Source organism: Callithrix jacchus, chromosome 5 (assembly GCF_049354715.1).
Source record: "Callithrix jacchus isolate 240 chromosome 5, calJac240_pri, whole genome shotgun sequence".
Taxonomy (NCBI): domain Eukaryota; kingdom Metazoa; phylum Chordata; class Mammalia; order Primates; family Cebidae; genus Callithrix; species Callithrix jacchus.
In genome coordinates this window covers 66,950,034-66,964,587 of record NC_133506.1, presented here as the reverse complement: position 1 = coordinate 66,964,587, position 14,554 = coordinate 66,950,034, and the positions used below count along the sequence as shown (strand labels likewise).

Below are 14,554 nucleotides of genomic sequence, written 5' to 3'. Positions count from 1 at the left end.
ATGAGATTTGCCCGCTTTTGAACTTCACATAAGTGGAATCATTTAGTATGTGCTCTTGTATCTGGCTACTTCAGCTCCACATAATGTTTTATAGATTTCATTATGTAATTGCGTAGATCAGCAGGGTTTTTAAATTACTGAGTAGTATCTCATTGTATAAATATACCACGATTTGTTCATTCTTTTACTTTTTCATAGTTTTGGGGTATGTTCAGTTTTAGATTATGAATTGTTGAAAAATGCTATCCTTTTCCCCATTGAATTATCTGGGTAACTTGTAGAAAGTCAATTGACCCCATATAGTTGGATCTATTTTTTTTTAACTTTTAAGTTCAGGGGTACATGTGCAGGTTTGTTATACAGCCAAACTTGCATCACAGGAGTCTGTTTTACAGATTGTTTCATCACCCAGATGTTAATCCTGGTACCATTAGTTATTTTTCCTGATCCTCCCCCTTCTCCCATCCTCTACCTTCTGATAGGCCCCAGTGTATGTTGTTCCCCTCTATGTGTACAGGCGTTCTCCTGTACACCAACAATGGTCAAGCAGAGAGCCAAATCAGGAGTGTACTTCCAAATCAGGAATTCACAATTGCCACAAAAAGAATAAAATACCTATGAATACAGCTTACTAGGGAGGTGAATGGTCTCTGCAAGGAGAACTACAAACCACTGCTCAGAGAAATCAGATTACACAAGTAAATGGAAAAACATTCCATGTTTATGGATGGGAAGAATCAATATTATTAAAATGGCCATATTGCCCAAAGCAATTTATAGATTCAGTGCTATTCCTATTGAACTAAACGAAACTAAACATTGACATTCTTCACAGAACTAGAGAAAATGATTTTAAAATTCATATGGAGCCAGAAAAGAGCCCTAATAGTCAAGGCAATCCTAAGCAAAAAGAGCAAAGCTGGAGGCATCACTTCAAACCATACAACAGGGATACAGTAACCAAAACAGCATGGTACAAAAACAGACACATGGACCAATGGAAGAGAAAGAAGAGCCCAGAAATAAGATTGCATATGTACAACTATCTAATCTTCAACAAAACTGACAAAAACAAGCAATGGGGAAAGGATTCCCTATTCAAGCAATGGTGCTGGGATAACTGGTTAGCTAAATGCTGAAGATCAAGACTGGACACCTTCCTTATGCCATAGACAAAAATTAACTCAAGATGGTTGGGTCTGTTTCTGGACTCTATTCTGTTCTATTGATCTATATGTCTCCTACTTAACCTACTCTTCCTAAAATGTTAGAATCATTCTATTTCGGTCACATCATTTTTTCCTGATATATTTTTATAGCTGTATTGTCTTTTCCAACCCGTCCATACCTGAAAGCAATCTTTTTATCTACTTTATTATAGCAGTGAACTTTGGTCTCTGCAATGCTGTTTGCCTTAAATTCAACTTTGTTATTAAAATATAAAGCACGTGGAAAAGGGGAATCTCAATCTTGACGGGGAAGCCAGGTGGGAGGCGCAGGGTGATGAAAGTCATGCAGCTTGGCAAAGTGAGCTTTGCTGATGGCCATTAGGTTGATGATGGGTGTCACCTGGTCACCCGGGGAGAGCGGGTGCTCCTCACTCAGTCAGAGTGTTGCCTTGAACCTCTGGACTTTGTTGGACATCTCGAGGGGGAGGCCAATGTTCCGTGACTCCAGGATGAAGCTGGGGTCGAAGTACTCCTCAGAGGAGATTGCTGTGGGGTTGGTGGGGCTGGCTGCCTTCTGCATGGGGGCCCCAGTGTGGGAGGAGTGCTGCTGGGCCATCCCCAGGAAGGACTGCAACGGAGTCTTCCCCCCTTTGCTCCTCGACTTGTCCTGGTCAGAGAGGTGCTCCATGTATGTGCGTGTCACCAGCTCCACGTTGGTGGCACTGTATACCTTGGCCTCGTAGCTGCTAACAGTTTCCATCTTCTCAGATCGCCAGCCCCAGATACCACATTTATTCCTCTGGAAGGCCACATTCCGAGTGTCCAGGTGGGTGGAGACGATAGAAGTGAGGCAACTGGCCACGTCCTCCTCGCTCGGCCGCATGGCCGCCAGCAGTGCTTCAGGCTCCTGCAAAGTGAGCCCCAGCGTCTCTGCGTGCACCACCTGCTGGTCATGGTCCACTTCCATCACCACGGCTCCTGCCTCCTTCCTGGCCCTTGAAGATGAAGCTCCTCCGGCCCCGCTGCCAGGTCATGTGCTCAAAGCCCAGGAGACTGGTGTCCACTCGCAGGCTCTCACCCCGCTTCCACACGCGGTACACATCGCTCAGGCACCTCTTGGACACAAGGGGCACCCAGCTGGTGAACTTCCACTTCATCTCCACATAGAAATCAGGGGCCTGGCGAAGTTTGCTGAGCAGTTCTGGAATGCCCGCCAGCCTCTGCGTGGCACTCTAGTAGTCCCGATACTGGAGCACCGGCTGCACCATCTCGGGGTCTCCAGTGCTGACTGCCTCCTGCAGGACTGCCCAGCCCTTGCGGTTCTCTTTGCCCACGTTAGCATTGTGCCGAAGGAGCACTCGCACGGACTCCAGGTTTCCCAGAGACACGGCCAGCTCCAAGGGGGCCCGCCCGCGGGGATCTTCCTGTTCAATGTCGTGCTGGCGGCTGTGCACTGCGGCCTTAGTTCGCGGTGCCGGTTCGCCCAGACGAGCGGGTGCAGCGGGAAGGTGGGGCCCGGGCCGGCCATGCTGGGCTTCAGCGCCTCATCCCGGCCCCGCCTCGGCTTCGGGCCTGGGGCGACTCCCTCGCCTCCCCTAGGGGCCGCGCCCCAGCTGCGACCCCCGCGGCCCCCGCAGCAGTGGCGGCGGTGGAGGCGGCGGCGGCAGCAGCGGCGGCGCGGGCGGCGGGGCCTGTAATCCCAGCTACTCGGGAGGCTGAGGCAGGAGAATTGCCTGAACCTAGAAGGCGGAGGTTGCGGTGAGCCGAGATCGCGCCATTGCACTCCAGCCTGGGTAACAACAGCAAAACTCCGTCTTAAAAAAAAAAAAAAAAAAAAAAGAATTTTAAATAGCAAATGAGTAAACTGGTAAACAACAGAAAGGACCCCAGTGTCTCTAAACCTCTTCCAAGAAATAGGCTTCATATTTATGAGGTAGGAGACTGTGAAGTAATTGCAAATCCCTGTTCAAAGTCCCTTAGGTTTAGAAATAATGCTTGCTTGTGATTTGTCGTATCAGTGTCCTAATCAAGATAAAAGGAAAAGCTGTTCAGATGTTCCTATGACCTGTCCCGAGCGAAGCTGTTAAAAATAGAACAGGCCAGGTGCAGTGGCTCACGCCTGTAATCTCAGCACTTTGGGAGGCCGAGGAGGGTGGATCACCTGAGGCCAGGAGTTCGAGACCAGCCTGGCCAACATGGTGAAACTCCTGTTTCTACTAAAAATATAAAAATTAGCCAGATGTGTTGGCACATGCCTGTAATTCCAGCGGCTCGCGAGGCCGACATTCTTATCGCTCGAACCTGAGCGGCGGAGGTTGCGGTGAGCTGAGATTGCTTCATTGCACTCCAGTCTGGTTGCCGGAGCAAGATCTCACAAAACAAAACAAAACAACCTGTTCCATTGCAGCAGTCATCCAGTGCTGCTAGCAGAGACTTAGACGGTAAGTCCAGGGCAAGCAACCCACTGCTGAGTTCAGAGGCACTGAAGCTGTTTGAAGAGGTGAAGAATCTTGGCTGGAAGCGGTGTACATTATACCTGATATTATTGTTGATAAAGAATGAAGGGAGAGCAAAATCTTTTAATAGGATTGTCTAGGGGGGTCCTATAATTTCCATTTTATTGCAATATAGAGAATTAAAGAATGCTTTCATCCAGCGAGAGGATAAGGTACAACCTTGGCTGAGTCTAACACATTATGTTAAGGAAGTAGCCTTTTATTTTATTCTGAACTTTGATCAGGAATTTGATTTTTAAAGATGTCTTTTGCCTCTGATGAGGTAATCCTAAATTTTTAAATCGAACATATTAGCATGAATTTAAATATGAAAAGATGGTTTATTGGTGTTTTAGACAACATTTTGATATCTGTTTTCACAGATAGAATGGGTCTATAATTTTATTCATGTCTTTCGTTTTTATTCTTCAGTAAATCAGGTAGCTATTTTAATTTGACTTAATTTTAGGTTCTGGAATACTGTATAGAGCCTGGGGATTATTCCTTGAAAGTTCAAAAAGGGAATAAGCTTCCCCACCCAAGGACTTCTAAAATTGTAATATAGTGCACAAATCCTTAAGCATACAGCTTGCTGAATTTGACACCTGTCAAATTCGGATTAAGGTATAGAGGATTTATGTCACTTCAGAAATCTTCCTTGTGCCCCCTCCTTGTCAGTCCCTATCCACATCCAGAGGTAGCAACTACTCTGGTTTCTATTACCAGAGATGAGATTTGCCAGCTCATGAACTTTAAATAGATGGAATCATACAACATTTTTTTGAGTCTGGATTCTTTTGCTCAACATAATGTTTTAAAGATTTATCTATGTTGTGTGAATCGGCAGAGTTCAGTCTTTTTCACTGCTACATAGTATACCATTGAAATGATTATGCCATGCTTTATTTATTCCTTCTGCTGATGAACATTTGGATTTCTCAGTTTTAGCTGCTATGACTAAAGCTTCTGTGAAAATTCTAATGCACACCTTCTGCTGGACACTTGTTTTCATTTATTTTGGATACCTCAGGAGCAAAATTTCTGGACTGTAGATTGGGCAAATATTAAAACGTTGGGAACCACAAACAGTTCACAAAGCAGTTTTATTCTTTTTTTTTTTTTTTTGAGACAAAGTTTCACTCTCGTTGCCTATGCTGGAATGCCATACTGCAATCTTGGCAGGGTGCAATGGTGCAATCTTGGCTCACTGAACCTCTACCTCCTGGGTTCAAGCAACTCTCCTGCCTCAGCCTCCTGAGTAGCTGGAATTACAGGCACCTGCCACCATGCCCAGCTAATTTTTGTGTTTTTAGTAGAGACAGGGTTTCACCATGTTAGCCAGGGTGGTCTCAGACTCCTGATCTCAGGTGATCCACCTGCCTTGGCCTCCCAAATTGCTGGGATGACAGCCGTGTCCAGCCAGTTTTATTCTTTTACATTCTTACTAGCAATATATGAGGGTGTTAATTGCTCCACATCCTGACTAACATCTGATATTATCAATCTTTGATTTCTAGCCATCTGGTGGGTATGTAGTAGTACCTTATTATGATTTTAATTTGTATTTTCCTGATGAATAATAATGTTGAGCATGTTTTCATATGCTTATGGTCAGCTTCAAGACTTTCATTAGAGATGATTTTTTTTCAGTTTATTTTATATTGCTCTTTATTTTCCCTTCTTAAATACTTATTTTAATGGTCTATTCAGACATTGTATATATTATTGAGCCAGCTTTTGCTGTTTGTCTTTGCTTAGAAAAGTCTTATTTTGATTTTTAAATTTACTTGAGTTTTAGAAAGATTAAAAATACCTTCTTTTGTTGATTATATTCTTTTTTTAAAACAATTCTGAATGTTGTATCTTTGCCTCGATTTTTTAAAAAATTGGGTTTCCCAATTTTGTCTATTTTGCTGATCTTTGGAGAAAAAACTTTCAAATTATTTTATTAACTTTACTGTTTTTCTGGTTCCATTTTGTTAATATATGTTTTGTTAATCACTTAATCCTATTTATTTGAGTTTTCGCCACTCTTTTTCTCTCCTTTTCAGCTTATACTTTATTGATTTATTTTCCTGTTTAGTTTTTAAGTAAGTCAAGCATTAATTTTTCTTCTGTGATGAATACTATATGTAGTATTTGTAGTTTTTTTTTTTAATTTCTTTTCTTTTTTTTTTTTTTTTTGAGATGGAGTTTCTCTCTTGTTACCCAGGCTGGAGTGCAATGGCGCGATCTCGGCTCACCGCAACCTCCGCCTCCTGGGTTCAGGCAATTCTCCTGCCTCAGCCTCCTGAGTAGCTGGGATTACAGGCACGCACCACCGTGCCCAGCTAATTTTTTGTATTTTTAGTAGAGACGGGGTTTCACCATGTTGACCAAGATAGTCTCGATCTCTTGACCTCGTGATCCACCCGCTTCGGCCTCCCAAAGTGCTGGGATTACAGGCGTAAGCCACCGCGCCCGGCCCTTTTTAAATTTCTTAATGGAGCATTGTTACTTTATTGATTGCTTCTTGGACACAAAGGCTGTTTAGGAGAGTCTTAATATAATTTCACAGCATTATGTTCAGGTAATGTGGTCTTTACAATTTCTATTTTTGGGCTGTAACCTTATAAGAAGTTGTGGTACTTTATTATCCATCATATGTTATGTGGAATAAAGAAGGATGATGATATCATTAAGTGAAGACCAAATGACGTGCAGACAAGCGACTCTCAAGGTGAGGGAGATAGACATGGTCCTTGCCCTCATGAAGGTTCCTCTCTAGAGGCTGCCTTATGTTAAGCAGCCCAGTGAGATTTGAGCTCACAAATTGCTCATTTAGAAGACTGGGGCTGTAATTTCCTGGCTAGAGAAAAAGTGAATGCCAGACCACTGGGAGAAGCCCAGCATTGATCATCTCTTTGGTTTCTTGAGTAAATATAGGTAATTTATGTTATTTTTATCTCTATGAAAATAAATCATTTCATTAAAGTCATCAGATTTATTGGCAGTGTTTTAAGGAAGTTTTACTCTCCTCTGAGTCAATGGTTGTATCTTGTCTTCATGCCTTCCTAGTGGCATTGACGGGTCTTTCCTGTTCTTGGGACCCATTGACCATTCTTCATCCTCCCTCTTCCTGCCTAGGTCAAGAAAATCTCTTTCGCATTTGCTATAAAGAAACTTCACTTCACCTCCCAATTCTGGCCAAGATATTATTTATCTATACCATCAAATTCTGTCTTCCCTCTAGGGCTCAGCCTTTTGGAAATAAAAGCCGGGAGAACGTGTGGACTTTTTTTACATCTTTATCTTATGGCAATGAACATGGAGCTGACTACCTACCTGAACAGGGAGGAAGGAACAGTGGAAAAAAATAAAACAAAATCTTCAACGATTAATGTCTCACAAACGAGTCTGTCTGTAACTCTTTCAAGGTAATCACAAATTGAGAGTTTAAGGACTATGTTTAATTTCCCAATCTGTAAATTGATTTATATGCACCATGTATTTCACAGTATCCAATGCTTTGGGTTTTTTTGTTTTTGGTTTTTTGGTTTTTTTTTTTTGAGATGGAGTTTTGCCCTTGTCACCCAGGCTGGAGGGCAGTGGCACGATCTCGGCTCACTGCAACCTCTGCCTACTGGGCTGAAGCGATTCTCCTGCCTCAGCCTCCCGAGTAGCTGGGATTACAGGTGTGTGCGACCACGCCTGGTTATTTTGTATTTTTAGTAGTGACGGGGTTTAACCATGTTGCCCAGGCTAGGCTTGAACTCTTGACCTCAGGTGATCCTCCTGCCTCGGCCTCCCAAAGTGCTGGGATTACAGGTATCCAGCACCCGGCCTGTTTGTTGTTGTTTTCTCTTTCCTTCTTTTTAGTATTTTATTTATTTATTTGCCACCTTTATTTTAGATATGGGGTACATAGGCAGTTTCGTTACAAAGGCATATTGGGTGATGTTGAGTTTTGAAGCACAATTGAGCCCATCGCTCAGATAATGAGTGTAGTCCCCAACAGGTAGTTTTTCAGCCCTTGCCCCACACTCCTTTCTGCACTGTGACACTAGCAGTCCCCAGCATCCAGTGCTCTTGTGCGCTTCCACCAAAGAAGGATCTTTTGCTTGCCCTCCGGCTATGTTCTCTGACCAAGACACCCTGTAGGTATCTCTCTTTAATCATCAGAGGTGTCGATAAAAAACATTTCCTACTCCTTCCCCGGAGTGCTTCACTCTCAGTACTCATTTTGTCTATGCTACCATCTGTAAGACTCTCTCCTAATAATACATACTAACCTGCAATGTGTAATCAGCCCTAGAATCCCTCCTGGGTAAAAGCAAAGGTCTGAAGTTAGACCATCTGGGCTTAAGTCTAGATTCTTTGCTTCACAGATGGGAGATGTCAGACAAGTTACTTACTGAATATAAATATCGTTTGAAAGATGAAGATAATAGTACCTATCTCATAAGATTGCTATGAAGAGTAAACCTCTGCATGTTAAGCTTTTATCTCACTGTTTGGCAAGAGTAAGCACTGACAAATGTTGCCATCGTCTTATCATCATCTTCATCATGATAGTTATCACCTCCATCACCATCATCATTATTCTGGAGTGCTAAGGATGGTGACTGGTTTTCTAGCTGGTATGCTATTTGCATCCCTAAGCTAGCAGCAAACCAAAGTGTTTTCTTAGATTACTTCTTACCTACTTTCAGACCATAATTATCTAATCCCACCCATGGCACGGTTATGGAACATCCTTATAGAATCCTGGAATACTGTTACATTTGATTCATAACTTTATATGCTCTTGTAGTTTTTCTTTATATAAATATTTATTTGTATACTTGAGAGAGAACAAATAAAGTACTGAAATTAACTCCTGACTTACGGGAATTTAATTAAAAGATCTTTCAGAAAGCTCTGCAATGTATACATGCATGTGTTAGTATATAGGTTTCTACTTTTTTTTTTTTTTTTTTGAGACGGTGTTTCACTCTTGTTACCCAGGCTGGAGAGCAATGGCACGATCTCGGCTCACCGCAACCTCTGCCTCCTGGGTTCAGGCAATTCTCCTGCCTCAGCCTCCTAGGTTTCAACTTTTATATAAATTATTATTAATTCACTTTTCTCTGGGATAGTGACTCTAAAGGCTAAAGTATGTTTTGAAACAGTAGGTGCAATATTGAAGATTAGTAGTGAAGTATTAACAGCACTTAAGCTTGGCACTGCCAATGCAGCCCCCACAGCACGTGCAGGGGGAGTTTTCTCAAGTTTTGCCAGGGGAGAGTCCATTGTGCCTCTTGGCCTTACCGCTGTAACTCAGGTGTGATCTAGCCTAAGGCTTGACATGTCATGGGTGTTCCACGATTATTATTCAAGGTGGAATAACTCACTCTTACCTTGGAGTTTATTGTACTCAAAGAATGTGCAGTCATCCTTAGTTCCCGGAGAAATAAATCCAAAGTCCACAGCCACTTCAGTGTTTTGCTTCCGCCAAATGTATCGGTTCAATGAGGAATATACTCTAATTTATTATGTACATGTTCTTATGGTTTTTTACTCTCCAGGATCATTATTTCTCATCTTAGCAACCTATTCAGCTCTTAGTCTTCTTTTCATGTTTTGACTCTTCACTTAATAATCATATTCTGAAATTATCTCTTCTTTCTGAAGTAAGTGTACAAACCATTTGTTAGATAATAATGAATTACTTGTTTTGATAATGTTCATATTTTGGATGAGAATTCCTCTTTTGAATTAAAAACACACATTATGGAATGAATGAGAGTTCTGTTATACACTGTTTAATTTATAGGCAGTAAAATGGTGGCCCAGAGGATAGATTAAGGTAACATAACAGAATGACTAGAATATATCTGTGACTCCCAGGTAGGTGTTTTTTCCCCTTGGAATATTCTGCTAAAATAATTTGAAGCTTTGTTTATTTCTTTTCTTACCATGTATAAGTGTCTTAAAAACAGGTGCTCTCTAATCTCTGTAATGCCTGGGTCAGTGCCTTGCATCTGTTAAATGTAAAATGAATATATTTCTGTGATCAATGAACAAGATGAAAACCCCTACTATGCTAAAAAATAATAAAAATAAAAATTTATGGATTTAAATACATTTTCATGTTTTAAAAATCAATTTACACATTTAAAAAATCCCATCTTAAAAAATCTTCCTAATAATGCAAATGTTGACTTCATTTCTTCAAAATATTTTTACTGATTACTAAAGTAATACTGGAAAACATCCAAACAACAAAGAAATAAAGCAGAATGTAAGGGGCCCCCACAGTTCCGCTCCTCTCCCTCATAAAGGCAGTCAGAAGTTGAGGAGTATTACTCCAGATATTGCCCATGAACAGACTACCATCACATATAATCAGTAAGTAGGGCTAAGTTATACATGAAATTTTAAAATTGTTTTCATTTAAAATGAATTCTGATTTCATCAATATAAAGAGATGTAACTTCTTTAGAAGCTATACAGTATTTTGTTGAATCAGTGCATTTATCATAATTTATTTAAATCATCTGCTTTTGATAAACATTTGGGTTGTTTTCAGTTTTTAATTATTTTGAACAATGTTCAATTTTATATTTTGGTCCATATATTTTTTGGGGTTTTTTTCTGTGTTTCTATGACACATTCTTAGAAATGGGCGTGTTAGATCAGAGGACACCAACATTTTATACTGAGATCGAAATTGCCAGATTGCCTCCACAAAAGTTCTACTATAAACTCCCTCCAAAAGTAAATGACAGTGGCTGTTTCTTTACAATGTCCCCAACGTGGATATTTTGCTTTCAAAATTTTTGTCACTCTCATATCCAAAATATCAGATTTTCCTATTTTTAAATTGGATATCCGTATGTATCAGTGAAGTCAAATATCTCTTTATATTCATTAGCCACATTTTCTTTCATGTATTATTTGTGCATGTTGCTTTGATATAATGTTTTTCTTATAATGGATGGTGTCACTTTGTCTGACTTATACATGACATTTCTCTCAGCTTGTTATTCATGCATTGGTAGGGTGTATTTTCTCCTTATTAGAGGTTTTAAATTTCAATGTAGATGAATGTTTATTTTTACTCTCTGATTTTTTAAACATGTTTAAAAATGACTTTTTAGATGTTTTTCTATCTAAATTATGTCATCCCGTTTTTTCTCTAGTTCTTGTACAGTTTTAGTTTCTACACCTCTTATTTTTGATTCCCTTGAAATTTGGTTTAATGAAAATTGTCATATTTCTCTTCTCCTCTTCCCCAGCAAGTCAGTTGTCCAAACCTTCACTAATTAAAAAATATTATATTTATATTAAGCATTCATATATATTTATATATACATGTATACTTATATACACACACATATATACATAGGTACGGCTGACACACCGCTGCTGCAGTCATAACACATGGTTCCCAGGAGGTAGCTCTCAGTGATGCCCAGAGCCACTTAACTATCCACCTTACTAAATTCTCATGGTTTTTAATAAGGATTTTCAGTGAAATGTTTTGGGTATCAGAGATTTACAATTCAAAGCTAACAAATTTCTGATAAGTATGCTTACTCCTTTCGAATATTTAGTTATATTCTTTCTCCTTTTCTAATTCCACTAAACACTACTTCAAGAATAATGTCAAGTTTACCTCTGAACTCTATTTGATTGATGTAATTTTATTTTTGTACTAGTACTATGTAAGGTATTTCATAATAGCACATTTTAAGTATCTGTGTGACGAGCCCAGCTCAAAATTCTCTTTCAAAACTTTCTTGACATGTTTATTCTTTCAAATATGCTTAAGATCTATTTTGTTAAATTTCAGTGAAAATGTTTTGGAGAAATTACATTGTATTTTCATCACACTACTGGTACCACACGGAGTTATACATTTATTATGGAAAATTGGCTATTTGTTAAGAAGCATTTGCTATTTATACAGTTGTCTTACAAATTATAAATAAGAAATATTTTGGCACTTACTCAAGCTTTCTTAACTTAGTTGAATTCTGTAAATTTCTTAATTTGGTATGTGTGCATTACGTTCTACTGTTACTCCTCAGTGTCTTACATGTTTAAAGTATGTTAGAAGGGGTTCACTCTTGTGTTTTCTGACAGGTCATTTTTTGTACATAGAAAAGTTACTGTTTTGTATATCACTTTGCAACAATCCACCTTACTAAATTATCGCAGTTTTTAATAAGGATTTTCAGTTAAATGTCTTGGGTATCAGAGATTTACAATTTAAAGCTAACAAAATTCTGATAAGTATGCTTACTCCTTTCAAATATTCAGTTATATTCTTTCTCCTTTTTTAATTCCACTAAACACTACTTCAAGAATAATGTCAAGTGACAGTGTTTCTGACAAGAGTTTAGATGTTGGTGTGGGGCCCTGCCCTTTGTTCTCCCACTCCCAGGTGAGAAGATGATAGAATCTTCCCAACAGTTCTGGTTATTGGAGGATATGGTAGACTTACTCAGCTTGTTTGTGGTACTTTGAGAGGAGAAAGCTTTTCAGAGGAGCTGCCACCACATGGAGCAGCCACGTAATGGCAGCACTTAAGTGTAGACAAGTGTCTAAAATACCACCTCTACCCGCACACACACACAAACGTGACTCTTCTCAACCATCTTGGGCCACGGAGAGCTGAAACATTCTTACACACACTGGTGTAGCCTAGACAGTAGCTAGGAGTCGAGAGCCAGTGTGTCTCCAAAAGCTGTCATGATATGGAATGAGGGGACCTGTGGCAGAGGCTAAGATCAGAGCCCAGGGCCAGAGGGAAGACATGGCTGGGTCTAAGAAGATCAGCAGGACTGGTAAGACTGGGGAAGATCGTCAGCTTTCTCGCCAAAAGAATAGTCGTGTATGGTGCGTGGTAATATAAGAGATGTTCAGTTGTATTAATAGTGGTAATCAGCAAGACAACCCTTTCCCAAAGTCAAGATGAGATATAAGCCTCACGAATCTAGAAAAAGGGCTAGTCTGAGTCCAGTTGTGTTTTACAACCAGTTATAGATTCATTTGTAGTAGAATTACCATTAATTAAGCTAAATGTTGGTTCTTTGGAAATATTAATATAATAGGTAAAACTCTGGCATGTAAAACAAAACAAAAAAGAACAAAGGAACAAGCAGAACTCTAGCAAAGAAAAAGGAACAAAAATGGATACCTAAGAGGCAATTTAAAAATGGAAAGAAAATGTGGGCAAAATTATGTTCTAGGGACTTACGTAATATTAAAACTTAGTAAGATGCAAAAGATTGCATAGACTACAAATCATTGCAGATAAATTTCGTAGACTTACAACTTTGGGACAGTGACCTGGTTTCTCTAAGTCTGTCTTCTCTCCCGTATAATGAGAAAAATGGAACTTTCTGGTGTTCAATTGAGGCATATGAATAGAACACTTAGGACAGGGCCTGCCATGTAACAGTTCATCACTAAATGTTAGCTTTTATCATTTTTGTTGCAAGAATTTCCATTACAACCTTGCAATAGTGAAAAATTAGAAAACCATTAATATTTGTCAATAAGGGAATGATTAAACTGTGGAAAATCCACAGTATAGGACTGTATAGCATGAAGTTAAGAATGAGGGCATTCTATTTTCATCATAAGCAAGGTCTTCTAGATGTATTGTTTCATGAAAAAAGAAAATTGCAGAATAAGATATACATAGAATGATACTGTTTATGTTTCAAAACCAGAGGGAGAGAGCAAGAATGCAAGAGAGCAAGACAGAAATTGAACCGATAATGGGGATGGTGGTGGAGGTTGATTTGGGTGATAAAGAGAATTTTATTTTTAACTATGAATTTTTACAATAAAAATGGTGGATATAGTATCTAGGAAAAGAATTGAAAATTTTTTAAGCCACTTATTTTAAATAACTAGGATCTTGAAGTTTCTCCGAGTCTGCAGGGGCATTCGACAATACCTCTTTAACATCTCTTTCAGATCCTCCCCTGGGCCGGGCGTGGTGACTCACACCTGCAATCCCAGCACTTTGGGAGGCTGAGGTGGGCAGATCACTTGAGGCCAGGAGTTTGGGACCAGCCTGGCCAACATGGCAAAACCCTGTTTCTAGTAAAGAATATACAAAACAATTAGCTGGGTGTGGTGGCGGGCGCCTGCAATCCTGGCTACTCAGGAAACTGAGGCAGGAGAGTCACTTGAACCAGGGAGGTAGAGGTTGTAGTGAGTGGAGATCAGGCCACTGCACTCCAGACTGGGCAACAGAGTGAGACACTGTCTTAAAAAACAAAAATTCTTCCACTGCTTCTCAAGCTTCCTGTCTATGCACCGGGTTGCTGCTAGTCAAACTCTTCCTTCTCCTTCTTTTCTTTTTTTTCTTTTTGCTTCCAGCCCAATTGCTGAAGGGGTTTCTGATAGGTTTGGGCATAGCAAATATAAACAAAGAATATTATGTGGCTTTTTCATCAGTTAGAACAGGTCATTTCATTTCTTTTTTTTTTTTTCTTTAAGAAAGAAAGAAAGAGGAAGAGAAAGAGGGAGAGAGAACAGAAGTCTTCCTCTATTGCCCAGGCTAGAAGGCAGTCTGAAAATGGGTATTAAAAACTTCTTTTATGCCAATAATTGTGCTTGATAATAGAGACAGGAAGGAATAAGGGAGGAAGATAACAAACAAGCAGCCAACCAATATTTCATTTAAACCTCTGAAATGCTTTGCATTTGCTGAGAAGTGCTTTACTTCCAATTATGTGGTCACTTTTAGAGTAGGTGTGATGTGGTGCTGAGCAGAATGTATATTCTGTGGATTTGGGGTGGCGAGTTCTGTAAATGTCTATCAGGTTTGCTTGTTCCAGGTCTGAGTTCAAATCCTGGATATCCTTGTTAATTTTCTGTCTCGTTGATCGGTCTAATATTGACTAT

At 39.8% G+C, this 14,554-nt stretch overlaps 1 long non-coding RNA gene and 1 pseudogene across 1 annotated transcript; one reads left to right on the top strand and one right to left on the bottom strand.

Annotated features, from left to right (window-relative positions):
- Positions 1-1,227: 1,227 nt before the first annotated feature.
- Positions 1,228-2,878, bottom strand: LOC144582539 (ankyrin repeat domain-containing protein 13D pseudogene; annotated as a pseudogene).
- A 621-nt stretch (positions 2,879-3,499) lies between these two features.
- On the top strand, positions 3,500-7,040 carry LOC108591983 (uncharacterized). The gene is made up of 2 exons (XR_013535440.1): positions 3,500-3,610; positions 6,897-7,040. It is a non-coding gene; the product is annotated as an uncharacterized LOC108591983 (long non-coding RNA).
- Positions 7,041-14,554: the final 7,514 nt, after the last annotated feature.